The sequence below is a fragment of the Onychomys torridus genome, chromosome 1 (genome assembly GCF_903995425.1).
Source record: "Onychomys torridus chromosome 1, mOncTor1.1, whole genome shotgun sequence".
Classification (NCBI taxonomy): Eukaryota; Metazoa; Chordata; class Mammalia; order Rodentia; family Cricetidae; genus Onychomys; species Onychomys torridus.
Genome location: NC_050443.1, coordinates 106101006 through 106111957, shown reverse-complemented (window position 1 = coordinate 106111957; position 10952 = coordinate 106101006).

The following is a 10952-nucleotide window of genomic DNA, read 5'->3' as shown; positions in this document are numbered from 1 at the left end:
CATAGACTGGGAAACAGAAGTGGGGGGTGGGGGGACTGGGATTGGGGCACAGCTTTGGACCTCATTAGCTTCCTCGACACATTCCTCAGCCTTGTTTCAGGCTGAAGATTAACCAGCACTGGACTCCCCAGATTGTCTGTCCCCTGACACCCAACCTCCTCCCAGACTCCCAAAACAACCCAGGCCCTAATCCTGGTGCATACTGCCAGAGCCTAAATATGGCTGGCTTCAGCCTGACTTACCTGGCGGATTCAGATATGGGCTGCAGCCATAATGCAGACAGGGAAACAGAGACCTCATTTAGACTGCTTAGCTTAATGAAAACCCACTGATACCCCCTACCTTCTTTTGCACAGTCCAGAACATCTGAAGACAGAGAGTTAAAGATTTGCTTTCCTACTGGACCTAGGTTTCTCCCTCAACTATCCAAGTACACTTCTCCCACCTCTCTCTGAGGTCTCCCTAAATCTTTGCCCTCAAGCCCCAGAAGCAATCCCCTATCAAGCCCCTCTCAACGTCTCACCCACAAGCCAACACCAATGACCAGCAGAAAATACGCAGCAATGACCAGAATGTCAGCAGGATTGTCAATCAGGACCCTCTGCTCCCCAAGTTCAGAGCCTTCCTTCATGCGTCCCTCCATCCTCTCCAGCATCTGCCCCTCAGAGGGCTAGTCCCTGGATTCTCCCAGGGGAAGGATTAATGGTTACCTCAGGAGCACTGAGCCGACAAGTCTCCCGGGTCTCAACCTCCCTCTCCAGCTTTATTTAGCTGAATCAGGTTCTATTAAGGCCGAAGGCTGGTCCTGGGGCGCTGGGCCCTTTTGAGTTCAGGAGCATGCCTTCCTGGGTTTAGGTTTCACCCTATACCCAGTTTTCCAGGTGAAGTCACTTCCTGCAGTCTCTGAAAATATACTTCTAGCTTCAACGAAGGGAGCCTGGCTTAGGTAGCCTCTAGGTTCTAATCCAATGCTAGCAGGGGTTACTCCTCTGCCAGAAACCCTTCATAGCTCCCCATGACCGTCAGTAGGAAGTACATGCTCCGCAGGCTGACTGCCCAGGCCTGCCAGACCTGACACTGGCCGTACAAAACCCAGAAAGAAATCACATTGCTCTCACGCTCCCCTTCTCAACCCAAATACTTGCTAGTTTCTTTGTGACCTATCCCAGGAATTTTTTAAATTTTATTTTAAAACTTTTTCATACAACTCTTCACAGATCCCTTCCCCTCCCCAATCAACTTCATATTCTTTTTCAATGTCGAAGAAAAGAAGGAAAGATGGAAGGAAGGAAGAAAGAAAGAACGAAACAAAGACAGAAAGAAAAAAAGAAAGAAAGAAAGGAAGGAAGGAAGGAAGGAAGGAAGGAAGGAAGGAAGACGAAAAGAAGAAGAAAAAGAAAGAAAGAAAGAAAGGAAGAAAGGAAGGAAAGGAAGGAAACCACAAAACCAAAACAAAAGAAAAGAAAACACGGAGGCTGTTTTGTGTTGACAATCTACTCCTGAGCATGTGGCCTGCCCTGGGGTGTAGTTAATACACCCAATGTCGCTCCATTGAGAAGACTGATTTCCGGGTTGGAGGGATCGCTCAGCCGTTAAAGGCTAGGCTCACAACCAAAAATATAAGAGAAGACTGATTTCCCTCTCTCAGTAGCTATCAGTTGCAAATAGTTTCTTGGTTAGGACTTTGTGCCCACTTCCCTTCCTCTGTGCTCAGAGTTTGTCTAGTTTGAACTTGTGCAGGTCACACATGCTGCCACAGTCTGTGAGTTCAAACACACCTCAGCCCTGTTGTATCTGGGGAACTCTGCTTCCTTGGAGTCAACCTCCACCTCTGGCTCTTACAGTCTTTCCATCTCCTCTTCTCTACAGATCCCTGAGCCCTGAGGGGAGGGGTGTGATACAAACACCCCTTTTAAGGCAGAGTACCCCAAAGTCTCTCACTCTCTGCATGTCCAGTTGTGGGTCTCTGTGTTACTTACCATGTACTACAAAAAGAAGCTTGTCTGACGAGGTCTCAGTGATACACTGAGCAGTGGACCCAGCAATGTGTCATTAGGAGTTATTTTACAGCTGTGTGCATTTAGCAGAATAATCATAGTAGGTTGTCCCTAGGGCCCATGCTCTATCTAGTTTCGGGTTCTTGGCCACTTTTGCAGTGTCAGTTATGGGTTCCATCTCATGGAGTGGACCTTAAATACAAACAAAAAGTGGTTAGTTCTCCCATTATATGTGTGCACCAACAGGTGTATCTTCTGAGCAGGTCTCTGTCATAAGCTGCAGGGTTTGCAGCTGGCAGAGAGTGATGATCACTTTCTCCTCTGATAGTGTATATAGTACTTCCCAGCACTATGGATGCTAGTCAGTAGGGGTGAGGCCTCCAGTGGGACACCTTCTCAATTTCTCCATGTTCAATGACGTAAATAAGTACTGTCTTCAGCAAAAGAGTCTTACCATGAGGTTATGGAGAGTAACCAGTAGCCTCGGCAATAGCCTGTAATGTTTGGGATTCCACTGGACCTCTGTGGCCAACAACTTTATCAGATGGTAACCCATTCTTGGTACTGGGATTTTGTTTAGTAGCATATGATGTCCAGTTGAGACATTGTCTCCCTTATTATATGGCAACTCTGTTGAAATTCCATGAATGTATGTATGTATTTTGGGAAGTTTCAACAGTAGTAGGTTTCCATACAGCTTTTTCTTCTTTTTTATTGAAAATAGATTTTTTTCCATATTATATATTCTGATTACAGTTTCCCTTCCCCCAACTCCTCCCAGATCCTCCCCTCCTCTCCACCCACTCAAATCCACAAATCCCTTTCTCTTTTTCATTAAAAAATAGTCATCTAAAAAGTAAATAAAATAAAAACAAACAGAATAGGACAAAACAAAAAGAAAAAAAGAGCCAAAGAAAAAGCACAAGAAACACATACAGATGTACATACACACATATTTGCACACACAAAGATCCCATAAAAACACAAAATCAGAAACCATAATATATAAGCAAAATCCCAGACTGAGCATTATGAGACAGACAAAAATACCTCCCAAAATACCATTGAATTTGTGTTTGTGTTCGAGTCCACTGCTGAGCATGGGGCCTACCCTTAAGTGTGGCTTGTATACCCACTGGGACTCTGTTGGAGAAACTAATTTTTCCTTTACAAGTGGATATCAGTTGGAGATAGCTTCTGTGGTAGGGATGGAGGCTCGTGTGTACTTCCTCTCTCAGAGCTGGACCTGAATGGCTTAGACCTGGGCGCCCTGTGCATGCTGCCACAGTCTCTGAGTCCACATGTCCATCAGTCCTGTTGTGTCTAGAAGGCCTTGCTTCATTGGTGTCTTTCAATCTCTCTGACTCTTACACTCTCCCCGCCTCCTCTTGTGCAAAGTTCTCTGAGGCCCGAGAGGAGGGATTTGGTGCAGACATCCCATTTAGGACTGAATGCTCCAAGGCCTCTGTCTCTCTGTCTCTCTTCTGTCTCTCTCTATCTCTGTTTCTGTCTCTGTCTTTCTCTGTCTCTTTCTGTCTCTCCCTCTGTGTCTCTCTCTTTTTCTGTCTCTCTGTCTCTGTCTCTCTTTCTGTCTCTCTCTGTGTCTCTCTTTTTCTATCTCTCTGTCTGTCTCTCTGTCTCTGTCTCTGTCTCTGTCTCTGTCTCTCTCTCTCCCTCTCTGCACATTGCCCAGATGTGGGCTCCTGTATCAGTTCCCATCTACAGCATGCGGAAGCTACTTTGATGATCCGTACAGCTTTCCCAAAGCCCTTAGTTGTCTCTTCTCCCATCCCTCCTCTACCCGTGCCCCCCTTAATCTTCCTATTCTAATTTTCTCTCTGTCCTTCTCTAACAAACACTATATTCTATTTCCCATGCCTTGGAAAATTCTCTCCCCTCCTTGGCCACTTAGTGGCTACCTAACCCCTGTGGATTTTATGAACGAAACAAAAATATCTGAAGTTTAAAAGCTAACATCCGCATATAAGAGAAAACTTGTAATGTTTGTCTTTCTGGGTGTGGATTATCTCACTCAGAATTATTGTTTCTAGCTCAGTCCATTTACCTTCATATTTCATTTTTCTTAACAGCTGAATAATATTCCTTTGTACAGTTGTACTACATTCTCATTATCCTTCCGTCAGTGGATGGACATCTAGGCTCTTTCTCATTTCTGGCTATTATGAACAGAGCTGGAGTGAACATGGGTGAGCAAGTGTCTCTGTAGTAGGACGTAAAGTCCTTTGGGTACATGCCCAAAAGAGGAATAGTTGAACCTATGGTAACTGATTTTCAGCTTTTTAAAGAACCTGCATACTGATTTCCATAGTGGCTGTACCAGTTTGTGCTCCCACAATGCATAAGTGTTTCCTTTCCCAGAATCCTTGCCAGCATGAGCTGCCATTGTTTTTACTGAAAATTTTTTCTCAGTCATTTGTGTTTAATTTTGAGAACTCTCTACTTACTTCTATGCCCCATTTTAAAATTGGATTACTTTTTCTTGATGTTCAGATTTTTAGTTCTTTGTATATTCCAGATACTAATCCTCTATCAGATGTGTAATTGGTAAAGATTTTTTTTCTCAATCTGTAGGCTGCCTCTTTGCTTGAATGATGGTGTCTTTTGCTATACCAAAACTTTTTAGCTTCATGAGATCCCATTCAGTAATTACTGGTCTCAATGCCTGTGCTATCAGGGTCCTGTTCAGAAAGTCCTTTCCTATACCAATGAGTTTAGCTTACTGGAAACTTTCATATCCCTCAAGTCTTTGCATATGTTCTGTCTTTTACTTAGAGGAGTTCTGTTGTGGGATATTTGTACACTGTGTGGAGATATACTTTTGTGTTGTTTTTTTTTTTAATAAAGAGTTGAACTCCAATAAGCTAGGCAGGAGAGGCAGGTGAGATTTACAGGGAAAGAAAGGAAGAGGAGGAGGAGACTAGGCATGTGGGAGATGCTAGGAGATGTGGAGAGAAAACAGATGTTCAAGATCGGAGAGAGGTAATGCTGTGTGATAGAACATAGATTAATACAAATGAGTTAATTTAAGTTATAAGAGCTAGTTAGGAACAACTCTAAGCTATAGGCCAAGCTTTCATAATTAATAAGAAGTCTCCATGTCATTATTTGGGAGCTGGTGGGACAGAGAAAGACTCATTACAGAGCTCCCTGACTCCTAAATGACCAGTTCTCCTCAGCCTTCAGTACCTAGTCTGTGACACCTCTTTGACAAAGATTTCTCAGCTGCTGTAGGTGGATACATGTAGATCCTAAGTTCAAGGCCAGCTTGGACTACATAATGAGATCTGGTCTCCAGAACCCAAGGGCTGGGCATGTAACTTGGTGGTTGTTATGGTGCAAATATGAACTGTCTCTCACAGTCTCATGTTTTGAATGTCTGAGCCCAAGATAGTGGCATTATTTTGGAAGCCTAGAGACTTTTGAAGATAATACTCAGTTCCTGGTTCCTGCTTGTTCTGCTCACTGGTCCACCATGATGTGAAGAGCCTCTACTGTAGTGAACTGACCTGGTCCACATGACTTCTCAACCACACCAGATAAATCCTGTGAAACTGTGAGCCGAGATACACTCTCCTTTTAAGACCTTGTCAGGTACTTCAGTCTCTGTGGCACAAAAGTAAATGATACTGTGGTAGAGCACTTGCCTAGCACGTGCCTATGCCCTGGCTTTGGTTCTGAGCCCTGGAGGGAGAGATGGAATGGGGGAGGGGTGCTTATTTGACTTTTCTGATATCGTTGTGGATATTCTTGTGGTCCATGTCTAGGTTCTGCTCTCTCGCACCAGCAGATTAAAGACTCCTCAAGAGCAGACTGATGTGATTGGTTCTTGGTGGCCCAGGCTGAATACAGGAAGGGACAATAAATACCCGCACTTCTGCCTTCTAGAATTGATCAGACTGGAAGTCAGAAAGTGGCATCTTGAGTCAGGAGGACTAGTCTGATTAGGGCAGTTGCAAGCATCCTTGAAATGGGAAGCATAGAAAGACATTTTGAATATGATGGCCTGTGTTTAAGGAGGGCCTAGTGCTGCGAAAAATAGACCTTAAGACGAGCAGAAACATATAAGTCCCCGAAGACATAAGAATGGGAGAAAGACATTTTGGTGAGGATCCAGCTGAAGTTTCTGTCATGATTCCACCAAACAGAATGGCCCAGGTCACCACCATCTTAAGCCTAGAGTTCATTTGATCATCAAAGTATACTCATTCCTCAGGAACTGTAAAGTCTTGGTTCCAGAATCCTCTACAGAAGTGAAGATCTAAGGGTGCTCAAGTCCCACACATGCCCAGATATTATGGTATCTCAAGATTTCTTATGATACCTTAAATGATGTAAATGCTATGAAAACAGTTGTTATACTACATTGTTTAAAAAATAATGACCAGAAAAGGCCTGCATATGCCCAGTACAAAGACAGGTTTCTTTCCTCAAATGAGTTTGTTCAAAGGCTGGTTGAATTCATACCATCCCCTGAAGCAGACGTGCTGGGTGCCCTGCCCATATACACATGTCCCATCTTTAAAGACACAAAAAGTCCCTTCCAAGTCACCTAGACTCTTCACTGCTTCCTGAGTTTCTTGTCTGAGAATAAGCCTTAGAGGAGGGAGTGTGGAAGCCACAGATGTGGAAGGCCACAGATGTGGAAGGCCACAGATGTGGAAGGCCACAGATGTGGAGGCCACAGATGTGGAAGGCCAACCAAACTTCACTGGACACATGATTCTAGTAAGGACTGTGAAGGAGCAGAGGAAGTCAGACAAAGGAGAAAGGTCAGAAAGTGATGCACTGCTGAATGGGCAGAACCTTCGAGAAGCTGGAACCCAGCCCCCCAGGGGTCTTAGATGCTGTACAAAATGCACCTCAGAATGGACCATTGACTAGGGGACTGAGATTCTACACAGAAAACACCTCAGAATGGACCATTAGCTGTATAGACTGAGCCTCAGAATAGACCATTAGCTAGGGGGTTGAAATGCTACACAGAATGCACCTCAGAATGGATCATTAATGGACTAGGGAATTGGGGTACTTATTCACCAATCCCTGTCTCTCAGTGGGATGAAAATTTCATAAATACACACAGGTGCACACACACACACACACACACACACACACACACACACACACACACACACATCTCAACCTACTGAATACATAGATCATAAGGCAAAGGAGGCCCTCTCCAAGAAAATGGTTAATGCCTCTCACCATCTGAGAATCAAGAATTCTAACAAGGGGGCTGGAGAAATAGTTAAGAACACTGGCTTCTCTGGCAAAAGACCCAGGTTTGATTCCAAGCATGGCACGCCCAAAGCCACCCAATAACCTCTTTTCAATTTAAAATAATTTTTTCATACAATATATTCTGATCAGTTTCCCCTTCCTTGTCTCCTCCCAGATCCTGCCCACCTCCCCATCTCTAAGCCTCTTTCTTCTCTCTCTCTTTAGAAAACAGGCAAATAAAACAAACAAGCCAGAATAAAACAAAACAAAGAAAAAGTACGAGAAACATGCACACAGAGACAGACAGGCACAGACACACAAACATATAATCACAAAATAGGAAATCATGATATACAAACAAAAGACCAGAAGGTTAAAAGAAAAAAAAAAAAAGCCCAAACAAAGCAATATGAGACAATCCAAAAAGCCATTGGGTTGATTTTATTTGGCCATCTACAGCTGAGGGTGGGAACTTTAAGTACGATTTGTATACCCAGTGAGATTCCATTGGAGAAAATGAATTTTTCCTTTGCCAGTGGCTATCAGTTGAAGACAGCCTCTTGGTTAAGGATGGGCGCTCCTGTCCATTTCTCCTCAGCACTGGGGTTCCATTCCAGCTTGGACCTGTGCAGGCCCTGCGCATGCTGCCACAGTCTCTGTGCGTTCATATTTGAGTCAGTCCTGTTGTGTCTGCAGATACTGTTGTCTTGATGCCTTTCATCCCCTCTGGCTCTTGTAATATTTTTGCCTTCTCTTCTGCATAGTTCCCTGAGCCCTGAAGGGGAGGAATTTGATGAAGATATGCCATTAAGAACTGAATGTTCCGCCAGGCAGTGGTGGTGCACGCATTTAATCCCAGCACTCGGGAGGCAGAGCCAGGTGGATCTCTGTGAGTTTGAGGCCAGCCTGGGCTACAGAGTGAGATCCAGGACAGGCACCAAAACTACACAGAGAAACTCTGTCTCTAAAAAAAACAAACAAAAAACCAGTCATGAGTCTCTGTATTAGTTCCCATATACTGCAGGAAGAAGTTTCTCTGACGATAGCTGGGTGAGAGAGACACTGATCTATGGGTACAGGAGAATGTCATTGGGAGTCATTCTATTGCCACATTCCTAGCAGAACATAGTGTTTTGCTTTTCCCCAGGTCTATGGCCTATTTAGTCTCAGTTTCTTGGCCACCTGAGCAGCATGGGTTCCATCTCATAGAGCGAGCCTTAAATCCAATCAGATAGTAGTTGGTTACTCCCTCCATGTGCCACAATTGCACCAGCGTATCACACAGGCAGGTTACCATATTATATATTGAAGGGCTTGTGGCTAGATTGGTGTTTGCCTTTCTTCTCCAGTAGCATGGAGAGTACCTTCCAGTACCATGAACACTAGTGAGTAGGGGTGAAGGCTCTCATTAGGTACCAGCTTGACTTCTCCATGTTGGACGAGATATCTAAGTGTTCCCTTCAGCAATAGGGCCTTACCATCAGTTTGTGGAGAGCAACCAATATCCTTGGTAACAGCCTAAGATGTTTGGGGGTTTCCATGGAGCTCTTTTGGCCAATGACTCAACTAGATATAACCCACTCCTGGCACTGGATGCTTCCCTTGGTGGTATAAGATGTCTGGCTGAAGCATTGTCTCCCCCATTATTTGGTGACTCCATTTAGATTCCTTTTATATGTGTGTATATATTTTAGGAAGCCTCTATAGTGGCAGGTTTCCATATGGCCTCTCCATCAGCCCTGAGGATTAGTTGTCCCTTTCTCACACCCCCTCTCTTACATCCCTCTTTTCTCCCTCCCTTCATTTAATCTTCCCATTCATCTTCCTCCTGTCTCTCCATTTCCCCTTCCTTGGGAGACCTTCCCTCCTAGTCTCTTCCTTGATCCCTAATCTCTGTGGTTTATATGAATTGTAGCATGTCTGTAAAGGCTTGTGAGCTAACATCCACAAATAAGAGAATACATACCATATTTGTCTTTTTGGGTCTGAGTTACCTTCCTCAGGATGATTTTTTTTTCTAGCTTCATCCATTTACCTGTGATTTTCATGTTTTTTAACAGCTGAATGATATTCCATTGTGTAAATGTATCACATTTTCTATATCCATTCATCTGTTGATAGACAGCTATGCTGTTTCCAATTTCTGGCTATTATGAATAGATCAGCAATGAACATGGATGAGCAAGTGTCTCTGTAATAGGATGTAGTCCTTTGGTATATGCCCAAGAGTGGTACAGCTGGATCTTGAGATAGATCAACTCCCAGATTCTTGAGGAACCTCTACACTGATTTCCAAAGTGGGATATGAGTTTACACTCCCATCAGCAATGGCTAAGTGTTCCCTGTATCCCACATCCTCACCAGTGTGAGCTGTCATTTGTTTTGTTGATCTTGAACATTCTGACGGAAGTATTCTAACTGAAGATGAAATCTCTAAGTGGTTTTGGTTTTTTGTTTGTTCTTTTTTGATTTTTGATACAGAGTTTCACTATGTATGTAACCCTGGCTGTCCTGGAACTTGCTCTGTAGACCAGGTTGGCCTCAAACTCAGAGATCTGCCTGTCTCTGCCTCCCAAGAACTGTTCAAAGTAGTTCTGATTTACACTTTCCTGATGATTAAGGATTTTGGACATTTCTTTAAATGTTCTTCAGTCATTTGTGATTCATCTTTTGAGAACTCTGTTTAGTTCTATAGTCCACTTTTAATTTGGTTATTTTTTTTCTTATCATCAAAGGTTTTTTAGTTCTTTTTATATTTCAGATATCGACCTTCTGTTGAATGTGTAATTGGTAAAGATCTTTTTTCATTCTGTAGCCTGTCACTTTGTCCAGATGAATAACCTTAATTACCAAAAAGGGAAATAGAAAGAGAGAAGTAGAGGGTGCCTTAGGAACTCATTAGCACTCAAAATACTATATATCCTCACCACTAGGACACTGGGCCCAACTTGTCTGTCTTTGAGGGGCCCACACCTATAGTTTGAGGCCTGCCTTCCTTTCTTCCCCAGGGCCTCTCTCTTGACTCTGTGGTTAAGACTTACAGTAAAAATTTCTTTTTTAATAAATAACAATTCTGATTTACAAACTAGTTCATCCTGAAATCCTCTTCTGTGGTGCAGGCAAGGACCTAGTTTTATCTGATTTGATGACCCCCTAAAATAGTTAAAGGAACTTCTTGCCTTTGATATGACCTCTGAGAGTCCTTTCAAGGGAGTTGGGTGAAGTTGGGCATGGTGGCACATGCCATTAATCCCAGGCAGAAGTGGGCAGATCTCTGAGTTCCAGGTCAGCCTGTTCAATGGAGTGAGTTCCTTGACAACCAGGGATACACAGAGAAACCTGTCTGGAAAAGCCAAACAACAGCAACAAAGGAGTTGGAGGATAAAATCTGGGACCCAGACTAAGGAGAGAGAGAGAGAGAGAGAGAGAGAGAGAGAGAGAGAGAGAGAGAGAGAGAGAGAGAAAGAACACAAATCAAGCACTTATTTCCAGACTACATGGAGGGAGCTGGGAGGTGGGGAAAGAAAGACGCCCCAGACTCTGTCTTTCTGCCCTTGCCTGGTTCCACCACTGCCTGTACAGTCCTTTACAGCTGGGTTTTCTTTCCAGGCAACAACTTTTAAATTGTTTTTAATATTTAATTTTGTGTGCATGTGTGTGCCTGGATGTATGTTTGCACACATGCATGCAGGAGCCCCCTTGGAACTGGTT